This window comes from Natrix helvetica, assembly GCF_964273705.1.
Source record: "Natrix helvetica genome assembly, chromosome: 4".
Classification (NCBI taxonomy): domain Eukaryota; kingdom Metazoa; phylum Chordata; class Lepidosauria; order Squamata; family Natricidae; genus Natrix; species Natrix helvetica.
The window spans coordinates 117,628,993-117,644,763 of NC_138550.1; positions in this window are offsets into that span (position 1 = coordinate 117,628,993).

Here is a 15,771-nt window from a genome sequence, read left to right on the forward strand (position 1 = left end):
TTGGTTCATGATGTTATTTGCATGTTGTCTGTCAAGTGCATTATACTGTATTTTTGAAGCAGCAACCTGCTCACTGATCATTTTCATGGTATTTTATGATAGACTATATGAAAATTACTTTTAAGCTATAGTACTTAACCATTTTATTAATGGTACAGTGGCCAAGGCCACCCACATCATAGGCACAGGAAAGGACCCACACAGTGGCTGTAGCATAAACAGGACATGAGCAAGCAGGATATTATTGAATACTGCCAAGGGAATCAGAAGTTAAATAAAGTAGCCCAATTCAAAGAATGTATCACAAAGAGAAGCACTTTGTTCCCACTCCAATTCCAAGCATGAAATGAGTTCTAAGACTGAACATGGACAGTAGATTTGGTATTTATTTCATTTCCAATGCAAAAATGTCAAAATAGCAACATTGTTGAGAATTCTTTCATGGCATACCAAACAATCATAGAACTAATAAAATGATATTTGCTACTTGCTAAAGTTTTTTTTAATGGTGCAATACTATTTATGCCAGTGTAAAAGTACCTTTACCTTGAGACATATTTTATTCCTCAATGTTATGAACAAAAACAACAACGCCCATATATTTTTAGTCCATTATTCTGACAGAAATTTATGTTTTCACTAATGCCACCTTTACATGGTAGGCTTGCTACTTTTGCTTCCCTCTGTGACCCTTCCTTTGCTTGTGCTGTTATTACTGATAAGATTTTGTTTACCCCAAGGCTGACTGTTTCTGTGTTTTGAAAATACTTTTGCCCTGCATTTATTTGTCTTCCTAATGTCTCCAAACTTTTTAGCTTTGTAATAATATTAGTGCTACAAAGTGCTATAGTGCTAAAAAAAGAGGCAGTGGGTTGTCTCTTTTCAGGTGGCCATAATAGAGTATGACCTGACCATCCTATTTCTCCATCCCTTAAAAAGCTTTTTTTCACCCAGTACTCTGGAAAGTGTGGTGATAATCAAAAAAGGAGCAACATTGGAAAATGAAAGATTCATTCACCTGCAATACAAAGAGGAGGGGTTAATGCCCTCTTTTGTTTTCAGTTCTTCACAAGTTTAGACTGAACTTCCACTGGCTTGACCATTCCATCCAGGTTCAATTTACGATTATTCTTGGTTCTGCTTCAGTTATCTGAAGACAAATTGCAAATCTTAATGTTTTGCATTTGCTATGCTCAAAATTTATTACAACACAGTTTATCTCCAACTTCTCCAGATATGTTCTGTATCCTTCAAATTAAAATATTCCTGTTTTCCAGAAGACTATAAATTACTCTCTATTTGCTTGATTGTTTTAAGTTTCTCTTGTGACATGTTAAAAATACTACTACAAATCTTGTATAATTATGTTTATCATTTACCACATGCCTTTGTAGGGCACACTTGGAATACTGCATCCAGTTTTGGTCACCACGATGTAAAACAGATGTTGAAACTCAAAGAAGAGTCCAGAGAAGAGCAACAAGGATAATTAGGGGACTGAAAGCTTAAATATGTAAAGAATGGTTGCTGCAATTGGGTATGTTTAGTTTAATGAAAAGGAGGACTCAGGGTGACATGATAGCAGTGTTCCAATATCTCAGCGGTTGCCACAAAGAAGAGGAGGTCAATCTATTCTCCAAACACCAGAGGACAAGAAGCAATGGATGGAAACTAATCAAGGAGAGAAGCAACCTAGAACTAAGGACAAATTTCCTGACAATTAGAACAATTAATCAATGGAATAACTTCCCTCCAGAAGAATGTTGCCTCTTCTGATATGTGTGCCATAGGTTCACCATCACCTATTCTATTCTATTTTAGTCTATTCTATTCTAATAAGATCCTTATGATCTAATGATAAGAAACTGAAATACTGAACTCATTTCAGTCAGACTTAAAACTATCTTGAAATAAAAGGTTACAAAATACCCCCTGTCCTAGATTTCAGTTCTTTGCTGTTGCCATCTGCTTCCTTTTATTCTCTGAAGGAATCGCATGTATGCAATCATCTAAAGCAGGGGTGTCCAAACATGCGGCTGGGGAATTCTGGGAGTTGAAGTCCACAAGTCTTAAAGTTCCCAAGTTTGGACACCCCTGATCTAAAGTCTTACACACATGTAAGTTAATACTTTTGTAGCATCTTAGAGATTGCCGATTTTGCAATGCTGTGTCGCAAAAGTTTTTATAGGCCCCAATCTATTTTACCAAATCATGGGTAGGCAAGGAGGAAACACACAAAGTGATTAGCAGTGAACATTATTGCTATTTACAGCCTTTTATTTTACCCTCCCACTGATCTGCTTGCAAGCTACTGAGAACTTGTGACTTCCTGCTGGCTTCCCTGTTGACTTTTTTTGAGGGAAGCCAGCAGGAAGTTTTATGAAGGCCCTCACTTAATGGTCTATGATCTTGCTTAACAATGGCAATGGACTAAGCAATGTCATGTAATTTTGTACTTCATGACCACATCACTAAGTGATGGAAATTCCAGTTCTAATTACCATTGTTAAGCAAGTACTAGCAGTATTGGGTTCAAGGAAAGGTTTATCCTAAAATAGCCACATAATCCCTTTTATACATTATAGTGTATTCTACATATATCACTTTAAATCTTCAATTTCAGAGATTTCTTTGTAAGAAAGTAATGGTTTTCCCTATAAATATAAATAAATCTGTACTTCTATATTTTGTGCATAGACTTTATAAAGCTTCAGCATTGCCCCAATTTGTCAGCATAATCTTCCTATAAAGATATGAATCCAAGTTGGCAGGGAAATGAGCTTTATATTGCAGCACAGATAATACACATAATATCGTTAAATTGACAACCAACTAATATGTTGGTTTAGCTAACGTTCTATTTTATATCAAGACTGATCTAAAATCTTGATTCATAATCACAGGCATTGAAGGCAGTAGCTAATTCACAAAGAACGATGACTTTTTTCATACAGAAAAACAATGAGTCTGTACAATACCTTTTTAGAGGCTTGTGTCCCAGCTTTCTTCCAAGAGTAGAATGATTGCAGTGATTAGAATCATAGCTAGCAATAGTTATTGGCCTTCTCCATGTAATTGTTGATTTGGCAATCGAGGTAATTGAACATGCAATTAAACTATGCTAATAATGTATCAGTAATTTTAATTCACTCCATGGAGTGTTACTCTAGTGCAATCTGGTTATTTTTTTCCTACTACCGTATGTGCACAACACATATTATTTTCTTCCCATTTCCATTCACTATATTCAATTATTTCTGGAAATAAAAGGGAAACTTCTTTTAACTCTTATAACTGATGTCAAGCCTGATATGTTACATTTACTTTGTCAGCAATATTTTTCAAACTGATTCACAATTTGGCTTACTTATCCACAGGTCCTTCAGGGATTGGAAGTGTGGGGTGGTGGGTTTTTGTTTTTGTTATGTCTTTTGCTGCAGGTCCCCTCTTAAATAGTGGTGAATTGAAGAAGTAAGCCAACCTTATTGGCCCTGTGGAAGCCTGTTCATATCTAGCATTTTGTGCAAGAGTTAGGACCATGATGTTATGGAAATACAATATAAGTGTATCTTTTTTGAAGGTCTGTATATGTTACCTCAAGGATTTTAAAAATAATTACATTGTTTTAATCGGTTGGGGGAGAATATTATATTGTTTTGTATGCATAGTTCACCACTTAATTATGTATTTAAGGTAAGAGGATATATTAATTTTCTATATAAATAAAAATTTATTCACCCTTGCTTCTTATACAGTTTGTTTGAACAAGAACATACCTTCATACACCTTCATAATTTGGGAATTAATTATACTATATTATTTAAAGAAATCACACTGTCCAGGGTATGTAGGCATTCATTTTATGGTTAATTGTTGATTTTATTCATTGTATTGCTCAAAAGAGCAAGTGTTAATACCACTTTAAATGCCTTGGTAAGGCCACACTTGGAATACTGCATTCAGTTCTGGTCGCCACAATGTAGAAAAGATGTGGAGACTCTAGAAAGAGTGCAGAGAAGAGCAACAAAGATGATTAGGGGACTGGAGACTAAAACATATGAAGAACGGTTGCAGGAACTGGGTATGTTTAGCTTAAGAGAAAGAAGAACTAGGGGAGACATGATAGCATTGTTCCAATATCTCAGGGGTTGCCACAAAGAAGAGGGAGTCAAACTATTCTCCAAGGCACCAGAGGGTAGAACAAGAAGCAATGGGTGGAAACTAATCAAGGAGAGAAGCAACTTAGAACTGAGGAGAAATTTCCTGACAGTGAGAACAATTAATCAGTGGAACAGCTTGCCTCCAGAAGTTGTGAATGCCCCAACACTGGAAGCCTTTAAGAAGATGTTGGATAGCCATCTGTCTGAAACGGTATAGGATTTCCTGCCTAGGCAGGGGGTTGGACTAGAAGGCCTCCAAGGTCCCTTCCAACGCTATTATTGTATTGTATTGTATTGATTATTATTTAATTCTCTGGTAAATAAAATCAGAATGAATGGATATTTTTGGCAGTTAGTACAAGCCATCCATTTTTAGTTGCCTTCTGCTCTTACTTATGTATCTTTTTATAGCTATGAAGTAAAGATGGTTTGGATTCTTCCAGGGTACTATTGATTGTCTGTATGAGTTTCACTTTGGAAGGATAAAAGGGAGGCATGAAAGTTAAACATGTTTCACAGAATTATTTTCCCTTCAGTTGCCTTTTGTACCAATAGCAGATGTCCATTGAGGAAACATAAATATTTCCTACAGCAAGTAACCACTCACTGAAAAAACGGGAACTTATTTAAATGGTATGTATAGTCCTGATAAGCAAGAAGCATATTTACACATGAGTGGATAAGAGATGAAATGTGTGCTCAGTTGAAAATATTTGCGCAATGGAAAAAAATACTTTGTAAGATGCTGATAATGGCTCTTAAGTGTCACTGATTTGTTAAAATCATTTGAATTGTATGAAAAGTGGAATATACACCATCAGGCATAAGTAACGTTGCAAATTGAAAAATAAGTTGGGAATTAAAATTTTAGTTTAAAATGGGCTGAATTGAGGGATAGATTAAGAGGCTGGAGTGAGTAGTCAGAACAATTTCCACAAGTGTAAATGATAAAACGGCTTGAAACTAATCAAACACTAAACATCAATAAAATTAATGCCTGTACATGCAAACTGCTTTCTTCAAGTTCATATTTTTTGTAATCACAATACCAGAGTCTTCTGAAACCATGTGGTGACATAAAGAAGTGCCATCATTCCGTTTATATAAAGAGAGGCATTTGAAAGTTTATTTTACTGCAGTTTTCTTCTCAAAAATAATGGGAAAGAAAGGCTTCAGAAATTTCTACAGCAGTTTTCTCAGTCTCAGCAATGTTGAGATGGGTGGCCTGCAATTCCCAGAATTCTGGGAACTGAAATCCATTCCTTTTAAAGTTGCTGAGATTGAAAAACCCTGCTCTGTATAGAGTTGCTAAAAGTCCCACTGAACTGTTAGAAAAAGAGCACTTTGTGCTTCAACATCCCTGTTTCTTCCCTCCAATTTTCCCTCTTGAAACTGCCTTTGCTGATTCATGTGTATTATATTATCTTCTTCATCCTAACTTTTTCCCACAGGTGCAGAGTCTGCTTTTCATATCAACAAACACCATTTCATGCAGCAACTGGATGGTGTCCAACTGTATAATTTTCATGTCCACATTAATTGTATCCTGTCATCTTTGGTCTTCCGTAAGGCATTTGCCATTGATGTAAAAATGATAGATGGAGCAGGCAGTGGTGTGGTGTGCTAGTCATAGAACATGGTCACACCACATTTTTCTTGTGTTTTCTCTATTACTGGTGTAACACCCATCTGCTATTAGACCAGTGTTTCTCAAACTTGGCGACTTTAAGTCCTGTGGACTTCAACTCCCAGAATTCCCCAGCCAGCTATGCTGGCTGGGGGATTCTGGGAGTTGAAGTCCACAGGACTTAAAGTCGCCAAGTTTGAGAAACACTGTATTAGACTGTGTCATTGCTAACATCACAAAGGGAAATGCCTAACTTTCATTGGATATGAAGGGCAGTCAAAACTTTGATGGCTGGTCAGCATTCAGCATATACAATCTACTAGGTAGGCTATCATTTTACTACTTTTCATTTTAGGTGAATTGGTATATTTCTTTGTTTGCTTTTTTTATTTGTATCCTGCTTTTATTGTTTTGCAAGTAACTCAAGGTGGTGCGCATACCTTCTTCCTAAGTTCCCCAGAACAACAACCCTGTGAGGTGAGTTGGGTGAATGAGAGACAATGATGGTCCAAGGTCACCCAACTTGATTTCATATGCTATTGTAGAGTCCTCCAGCAATCAACTTCCATCATTTTGGGAAATTCTGAAAAATGAGATTATAAAAGGCACATTTTATCATCAATAATTATAATCAATCAGTGCTATAATCAATACTGGGGGTAGGGGAGAAATACCAGCATGACTCCATAAATAATTCACTGACAAATTGAAAGACAAAAAGGACAAGCATAGAAAGTGGAAGGGGGGGGGGCACATAACTAAGGAAAAATACCACATATGGTCCAAATCTGCAAAGATGAAGTCAGGAAAACTAAGGCTCAAAATGAGCAAGGGCTTGCAACAAATGTCATAAATAATAAAATGAGCTGCTTTTAACATGTAAAAAACAAGAAACAGTTTAAAGAAAGAATTGGTCTACTAATAGGAGATGACAAAAAGGTGATGAGCCACAGGGAGAAAGCTGAACTCTTAATATGTTCTTTGCATCTTCTGCAGAAGGAAAAAAAACAGTCCAACCTATCAAAAACAGTACTATAAAAGACAGATTAGGAATAAAACTCAAAATAGGCAAAATAAATTTGTAAGAGAACACCTATTTACTAGATGAGTTCAATTCACCAGGACCAGATGAATTACATCCCAGGGTTCTGAAGGAGCTGGCAGATACAATCTCAAAACCATTGAACCATATCTTTCAAAGATCCTAGACACCAGGGAACTGCCAGAGGTCTGAAAAATAAGCCTGACATGGTTCCTATCTTCAAAAAGGGGGAAATGGATCCAGGAAACTATAGACCAGTGATGGCGAACCTATGGCAAGCGTGCCACAGGTGGCACGCGGAGCCATTTGTCAGGGCATGTGAGGCGCTGCCCTGTCAGCTGGCCAGCACACATGCACGCGCTGGCCAGTTGAGTTCACCCTTTTTTAAAGCCACTTTTCACCCTCCCCAGGCTCCAGAGGCTTTATAGGAGCCTGGAAAGGGCGAAAAGAGCCTCCCCCGCCCCCCTGGAGGCCTTCCAGAGGCTTCATGAGTTTCCCTGAAGCCTCCGGAGCACAAAAAAACAGCCCTAAGGGCAAGCCGGAAGTTTGGGAACAGACTTCCTGTTTGCTCGGAGGGTCATTTTGACTGCTCACGAGGCTTCAAGGAAGCCTCCTGAAGGTCCCTGAAGCCTTCGGAGCGCTCAAACTAACCCTCCGAGCAAACCAGAAGTGACTTCCGGTTTGCTCGGAGGCTTGTTTTGACTGCTCTCAAGGCTTCAGAGAAGGCTCCTGAAGGTCCCTGAAGCCTTTGGAGTGCTCAAAACGACTTCCGAGCAAATCAGAAGTGACTTCCAGTTTGCTCAGAGGGTCGTTTTGAGCGCTCCAAAGGCTTCAGGGAAGCCTCCTGAAGGTCCCTGAAACCTTCGGAGCGCTTAAAATGACCCTTCGAGCAAACTGGAAGGGCTTCCGGAGGGCTTCAGGGGGGCGGGGGAGGCTGTTTTCACCCCCCCCATGCTCCTATAAAGCCTCTGGAGCCTGGGGAGGACAAAAAAATGGGGGGGGGTAGCGACTGTAGTCCGCCCATGTGCACGGGGGGTGTGTGTGTGTCACACATTGCATTATGGGTGCAGCACACCTGCAAAAAAAAACCCTGCGCTCCCCCCACTTATGGCACGCGAGCCAAAAAAGGTTCACCATTGCTGCTATAGACCAATCGCCCTAACATCAATACATGGAAAGATCCTGGAAAAAATATTGAGTCTGTGAACACCTAGAGGCAAGCAACTTTATAACCAGAATCCAACATGTGGTTTGTCAAAAAAAGATCATGCAGTCTTATTGCATTCTTTGACAAGGTGACTAAATTAGTGGAGCTGCAAAATGCTGTGAACATAATATACTTGGATTTCAGTAAGGCATTTGACAAAGTAGATCATAATTTATACTTGGTAAGATGGAAAAATGTGGTTAGATAGCATCACCACCAGATGGATTCATAACTGGCTGACCAATTGCACTCAACACATAGTCTATAGTGGAACTGTATCTTCATGGAGGGAAGTATGCAATGGGATAAATCCTAAGATTCTGTCTTAGGCCCAGTATTCTTCAGCATCTTCAGAAACAATTTAGACAAGGGATAGAAGGAAAACCATTAAATTCACAGATGGCACAATACTTTAGAAGATATGCTAAAGATCAGAAAGATCTTGACGGACTTGAACACTGGGCCCTGTCCAACAAAATGCAAATCAGAGGTGAGAAAATAAGGTTTTACACTTAGGACAGAAAACCCAAAATGCACAAGTATAGAGTAGGTGGTACCTGGCTCAGTAGTAGTAACACTGACATAAATTTGAGAGCTCTAGTGGAAACCAATTTGAATAGGAGCCAGCCGTGTGCTACAGCCACAAAACAGTCAAGACATCTTGGCTCCATTAAAACAGAGGGATAGAATATTTGGAACAAGCCTGGATGATTGAGTATCTACATGGATGACAGAGGGATAGAATCTAGATTATATGAAGTGTTAGTACGCTTTATAATGCCTTGGTAAGACCACACATAGACTAGTATATCCAGTTTTAATCACCGGAATACAAAAAAATATGTTGAAACTCCAAAAAGAATGCAAAGAACAACAAAGATGATTAGGGACTGGAGGTTAAAATATGAAGAATGATTGCAGGAGGTACATATTTGCAGTCTAATGAAAAGAAGGATTTGGGGTGACATGATACCATGTTTTCCCGAAAATAAGACAGGGTCTTATTTTCTTTTGACCCCCCAAAATAAGGCCTTGGCCTTATTATCGGGGGGCTTATTGTGTTGGGGTTGCCAGTTGGCTGCTCTCTTGAAAGCAGGCTCCCAAAGACCCTGGCACAGCTGTCGGAGCAGTGCAACACAGCAGCCATGAGGTGATCACTCTCATGAGCAGCTGCCAGGCAACCCCCTCTCCAGCTGGGCAGAGAGCTACTCACCGACCTAGCGGTTTCCCAAAGGCTCCAAGCCACAGGAGGCGGGAGAACAGGCGCTTGCATGGCTTGGCGCCTTCAGGATGCCGCTGGGTTGGTGAGTGGCACTTTGCCCGCTTGGAGAGGGGCATTGTGCGAGTGCCTGTTCTCTTCCCGCTCACATGCCTCCCAGCCTCACCGCGACCTGGGCCAGGTCTCCCTGCATGGCCAGGCCGCCACCATCCCAGCACTGAGGATTGCTTCTTCTGCAGTTTCCAAACCCTGGAAGTCTACTGCTGAGTCTTCCGGCAGCCGAGGTAGAGAGTCTTCCAACAGAGGCTGCTCTGCGAGTCTCCTCTATGATTGTGGACTGGCTGCTGGAAGACTCTCTGCCCCAGCTGGTGGAAGACTTGGCAGCAGACTTGGAAGCCGCAGAAGAAGCCATCCTCAGTGCTGGGATGGTGGTGGCGGTGCTCTGGCCCAGGTCGCAGTGAGGCTGGGAGGTGCGCAAGTGGGGGGCAGAACAGGTGCTTGTGTAACCTCCCTCTCCAGTCAGGCAGAGTGTCATTCACCGATCCAGAAATTTCCTGATGTGAGTTTCTTTCTAAACTTTCTGATAGATATAGAGTTTCTTATTTAGGTTTTTATATTCGATCAGTTCTGAGATACCACAAGTCACTAATCATGTTTTGAAATTGCACAGCATCATATCCAGATTATGCTGGATAATCTAGCAGGATACAAAATCTCCTAGGAGTATGTGACATCATTGTGGAAATACAGGAATTCAGTTCCCTATATCGCTTTTATTCTTTCTCATTATAAATGCAGAGATAGTACATAATCATCAAAGAGCAAGATACACAGAGATGTAAATATGTGTATATACATGTTTATGTGTATGTATGTTTGTATGCACATGTGCATGGATATGTATAAAAAACAGGAAAGTACATTTAACTTTGCAGTCTTAATTAAAATTATCTCCCAACCCAGGTTTTACAGCTGTATAAATTTTGTTTTCTTCTATATTTGGTATCTTTTAGTCTAATTAACTATTATTGTGTAAAATTATTGTGCTTTGTGTTAAGTGTCTAGTTGTAATCTTGGGCCATGAACTGGAAGAGAGGAATTTAAAAAAAAATGATATGAGATGAATGCAAAAGATAAGAAAGTTTGTAATAGATTCCAAACATTATTCTGTTATAAAAGAAATTAAAACAAAATGAGGAACAAAATGAAATAAAAAATAAATTACTCAGTATATACTGGTAAGAAATATATGAATGTTACCTACATTTTCCCACTTCAAATTTAGCCATAATTGTAAATTTCCCCCCTAACAGTGTCTATATTAACACTCTGTAACAACCAGAGGTGGTTTGCTCCCGGTTCAGTCCGTATAGGCTGAACCGGTAGTGATGGCGGCGGGACGCTCCGTCCACCCATCCAGATGCTCCTGTGCATGTATTGCGCGAGCGCGCAAGCTCGAGTGAACCAGTAGCGCCAGGATTTGAAACCCACCTCTGGTAACAACTATATTACAGTTGGTACAATAGCCTGAAGAACATAACCTGCAAAAAAACCCACCCTCCCCTAATCTGCAGGGGGCGGGGTTTCTTTCAGTTTCTAATAACCTAATCCAACACCTACCTTTCTGTGCTGTATTGATTTATTGATCATATGCTATCAACTAATTTTCAATTCCTAGCAACCACATACATAGCCCCCCCCCCATGATGGTCAATGCTTAATCTGGCCTTTCCAACATGCTACCTTGCCACCATAATGAGCCACCTCTCTGTGGTTGTCCTATTCTTTCCTTCCACTTTTCCCAGCTTCAGAGTCTTCTCCAGAAAGCTGTATCTTCACATAATGTGTCTGAAGTAGGATAATTTGAGTCTGATCATTTGTGCCTCAAGTGAGAACCCTGAGCTGATTTGTTCAATGATCTATTTATTTGTTCTCTTGGTGATCCGTGGTTTGTCCTGAATAGTCTCTGTGGAATAGTGCATTACAAATCAACATAGTTTCATAACAGAAACCAAAAAACCTGGGAACATATTTTGAAAAGCATTAATTTATCATTCTCAGTTCTGAATGTGCCTCTCTTAAACTACAGGCTTCTGCAAAAAAGGTATATTCCTCGAATAGCCACTAATTCTGAGTGAGTCATGTCAGTCAGAAAACTATGCTTTGAATTCAATTAGAAAACATGATTAAAAGTAGAGATTTTGGTAATGAAGATGTTTACACCTATAATGTGTACTAGAGGATGTTCACATATATTCCAAGTATTATAGTCCAAAACTCTTCTTAGTATTTTTTCTGGGAGGGAACAGAACACACACACTGGGGGGGGGGTGTTTTGGGTGTCCTACCCCCATAGTATTTTTCTCCAAAGAGTAAGTCATCTATGTACCAAGTTTGATTGAAATTGCTCGAGACGTTCCAGAGTTATGCCGGAACATAACACACAGACACACAGAGCCATATATATATATACAAATACATACCTATTTTCCTGGCTCAACTGATTAGGAGGCGATCCTGTGGCTTAGTGGATAAGACTCCTGCCTAAAGATATATACAGCCCGGGTTCAAATCCCAGTAAGGGTATGGCTAGCTGATGAGAGCTAATTAGCTCGAAATAGATCTATACTAGTCTCCCTTTATTTATTTATCAATACAAATACAACACACACACACACGCACACACACACACACACATATATATATATATATATGAAGATTTGTAAGAATTGTTATTTAATATTACATCTGTGTAGTTATATTTTTTTATTCTTAATTTTAGTTTTTCTACTTCTTTACTGAAAGACGATTTGAAATGCTTTGCAGAGCTTAAGACACTGATATTATACCCAGAAAATGCATGGTAACTTTGGGAGTTACTATACTGTCAATATTTGCTTTCTCTGCACAATCTCCACGGTATCTAAAGGCTGTAATTTATTTTGAGCTGAGAATAGGTATAGATTTATTTGTTTGTTTATTTATTTAATGGATTTACGGGGCTACCCAATTCAAACAATATGGCCCTGAGCAGAGTACAACAAAAAATAAACAATAAACAGAAAAAATAATAATCATACCAACATTTAAAAATAACAACTACCCAATATATAAAATGTAAAATTGCAACCATTCTATTGGATGCCTTAGGAAAAGGTAAATTGTAACAATTTGAGGGGGGGGAATCATTCAGATCACAAAGACAACCACCAAAAAGATACACTTAATGAGTCCTATTGCATGGCAACATTTAAAGGAGGGAACCTGGAATGTGACACTCTCGGAGAATGTGGAGCAGCCAGGTTTTCTTGGGAAAAAGCAATGCTGCAAATAACCTCGTCCTATACCATCTCGGACTTTAAAAGTGATGACTAGCTTCTTGAATCACACCCAGAAGCTTATTGGAAGCCAGTGCAGCTTGCAGTGTAGTCTTACTTGGGCTATAATGAGGTGCAGCCTTAAGCGTGTGTACCATTTCATCCTGGACTAGCTAAAGTTCCAGGTGGAGTTTAGTCCTATTAGACCATGTTGCAATGGTCCAATCTCCAACAGGAGGTTACAAAGCCGTCACTTGAAACATGTTGAAATATGTTTCAAGAATATATGGAGGAATGCCACAGATAGCTTACCGTGGCCAAATGTTTATATTTGCATATTGATTTTATTCGATTTATGCAATTTAAGTGAGACACTTGTGAGATGCTTACAAATAGGCTCCCAAGTTCATATTTAAATTATGATGTATCAAGAACAAGTCCCAAGCTATTTATTATTTTGGTAGGGAATATTCAAGTTTACTCTTAAATTCCATTTGCAAGTTGGAGTACAATATATTTCTTAGCTGCAATCTTCCTATTCTGATTATGGAACACAGTAAAGTTTTCAAATAGAAATATGAAGAAAAACTCAAATATGGTTAATAAAAATCAGCTAGATAATACCCTTTTTTTCATTTGTATCTGGAGAAGAAAATTTTAAAAGCCGTTTAAAAAATTCTGAGGAAAAGAAAATCTGGGAACAATAAGAAGTAAGCTATGTCAATGTAATTTTTCAAAGCCTTTCCCACCTTTCAGTGAAATACTTATAGCCTGACCACTGTTGCATTATTAAAAAGTACAAAATTTCCTAATTTTCCTAATTTGTCAGCTCCTTATCTAAATTGAATAAGAATCTTTCAAATATGCTGGTTCCGGTTCCGGCGGCAGCGGCGACGGGCAGCTCTCTGCCCGCTCCGGCTCTCCGGTGGGCTTCCCCACTCCTTGGGGGGCACAGGACACCCCTCAGAGGGGTCCTGCCGGAGGGGCGGCATCGCGGGGAGCTCCTGCAGCGGCGGCGGCCGGCGGGAGGTCTCTCGCGCGCCCAAGGCACCGGGGAGCAAGATCGGAGGGCGCTTCGCGTTTCTGCGCCTCGCGCCTCGCTAAAGCCGACCGGAGAATGCAACAATAGAATGAAGCAGCTGCGGTGCGGTGAGGTTGCTTCTCTCTTCATTCCCTATTCTATATGAAGAATTATTCAGCTTTTTTTTTTTAAAAAAACAACTTTCGGAGTATTCTGGAGGCGCGGCTGGAGGGAGGGGGGTTTCCCCCCCCCTTGGACAAGCGGCGAGGAATAATTTTGCTCTCAGCCCCCGGGGAAGGAGGAGGGGGGAGAGCCAACGAATGAAGCCTCACCCAGGTTGAGATGATTTTCTTTTCAACTTAATTTCACTTTCTACTGTGATTTGAGGACTTTTGGAACTTTTTAAAACTTTGTTATGCCTCTGTGCCCAAAACTGGCAGGGCAAGATGGCACACTTCCGTTGTCTTTATGAATTGTGAAACCTGACTCCACCTTTAAAATTCAGGCTTCCGGTCTTTGTCTCCGTGTCTCCCAGAGGAATCTCTTGTGGATTGGTACTTTTTGAACTTTCTAGGGGAAACCTTTCATCTATTGCCAGACTTATTAGAGAGATTCTCTTCTGCCTGGTTCTTCTGCTCCCGGACCTCACCTGCCTACCCTTCTTTTCTAACTGTTTATCTTATATATGGACTGAATTTCTAATGTTATAAAGGATGGCATCCAAAAGACCACCTCCTGGGAAACCTGGCTTTGCCACGTCTGCTCCAACATCTGTAACATCTAGCCCAGCCACACAGTCAAAGATAACAGAACTGATGCAACCTAAGACTATAGAGATGGACTTTCAACAAATGCTTCAACAAATTTTACAGGGCCAGGAGGAAATCAAGAAACAGCTAAGGGAAATGAAAGATGAAATTAAAGAAAATCAAGCCCAAATTTATAAGAACTCACAGAGACTGGATCTTGTGGAAGGGGGGGTGGAGGAGGTGAGGGGGGGGTGGAAGCTGTGCAGAAAGGGAACAAAGATCTTGACATCCAACAGATGAAATTAGAATTTGAGAGAATGTCCTATTATCTTAGATTTCAAAATGTTATAGAAGAAGATGGGGAAAATATAAGGGACATCATGACAAACATTCTGGCTGACTACACACACAAAGAAAAACAACAGATGGGGTGGGATATAGACCTGGTTTATAGAGTGAACTCAGCTTACGCTAGAACACACAATGTACCCAGGGAGGTTCACATTAAATTCCTTAGAAAAAGCACAAGAGATGAAATTCTGGGTGTACAAAGGGGGCAAGCATTGACATATCATGATATGGAGATAACCATTCTGAAGCAGATCCCTAAGAAGATTAGAGAAAAAAGAAAAAATTATTCGCAATTAGCGAATAAATTATACCAGAAAGGGGTGTGGTTTAGATGGTTGATGCCTGAAGGTATGCTGATATTCTGGGAGGAGACAAGAATTAGAATTAATTCACCCATAGAGGCGCAGGCCTTTATGGAAAAAAATAAAACACTCCTAGAGAAACCACCAGATACCACAACGGACACGCAGGACACGGGAGGGGCCAGAGCTCTGCCAGTGGAGGGAGATGGGGCAATAGCAAGAAGACTCAGATCACAAAAATAAACAAGAAAATCATATTATTATAAACTGACCGAAAGTGAAAATGGAATTATATTTGGATTTTATACTGTAATGTTTAATTTGATTGAATTTAATAATAGAACTAATATGCTGATTGTAATCAATTATATACTAATGCATTATATATAAATGTATACTATGGGTATGGAGGGAGGGGGGCCACACACACTTTGCAACTGCCAAAATTTGTATACCTGTCCATTTACCCTTTTCCCTATAAATCTTGAAAAACCAATAAAAATTTTATTATTAAAAAAAAAAAAAGAATCTTTCAAATATGCTAATCTTTTCTAGTGATAGTTAGCAAGTGTGCCAGATATAATATTAATATCGATATTTATCTATTTATTAAACTAAACTATAATTCAGTGATAGGAATTGCAGTGATAAATGCATTGAAAAGTTATTTAAACATATCAAGCAACTTAAGGTGTAAATGAGAAAAATATGCTTGCATTTCACCATCTGACAGGAGAGGCATGCAGCTCTGGCACTGTAGCATTTTTTATAGTATA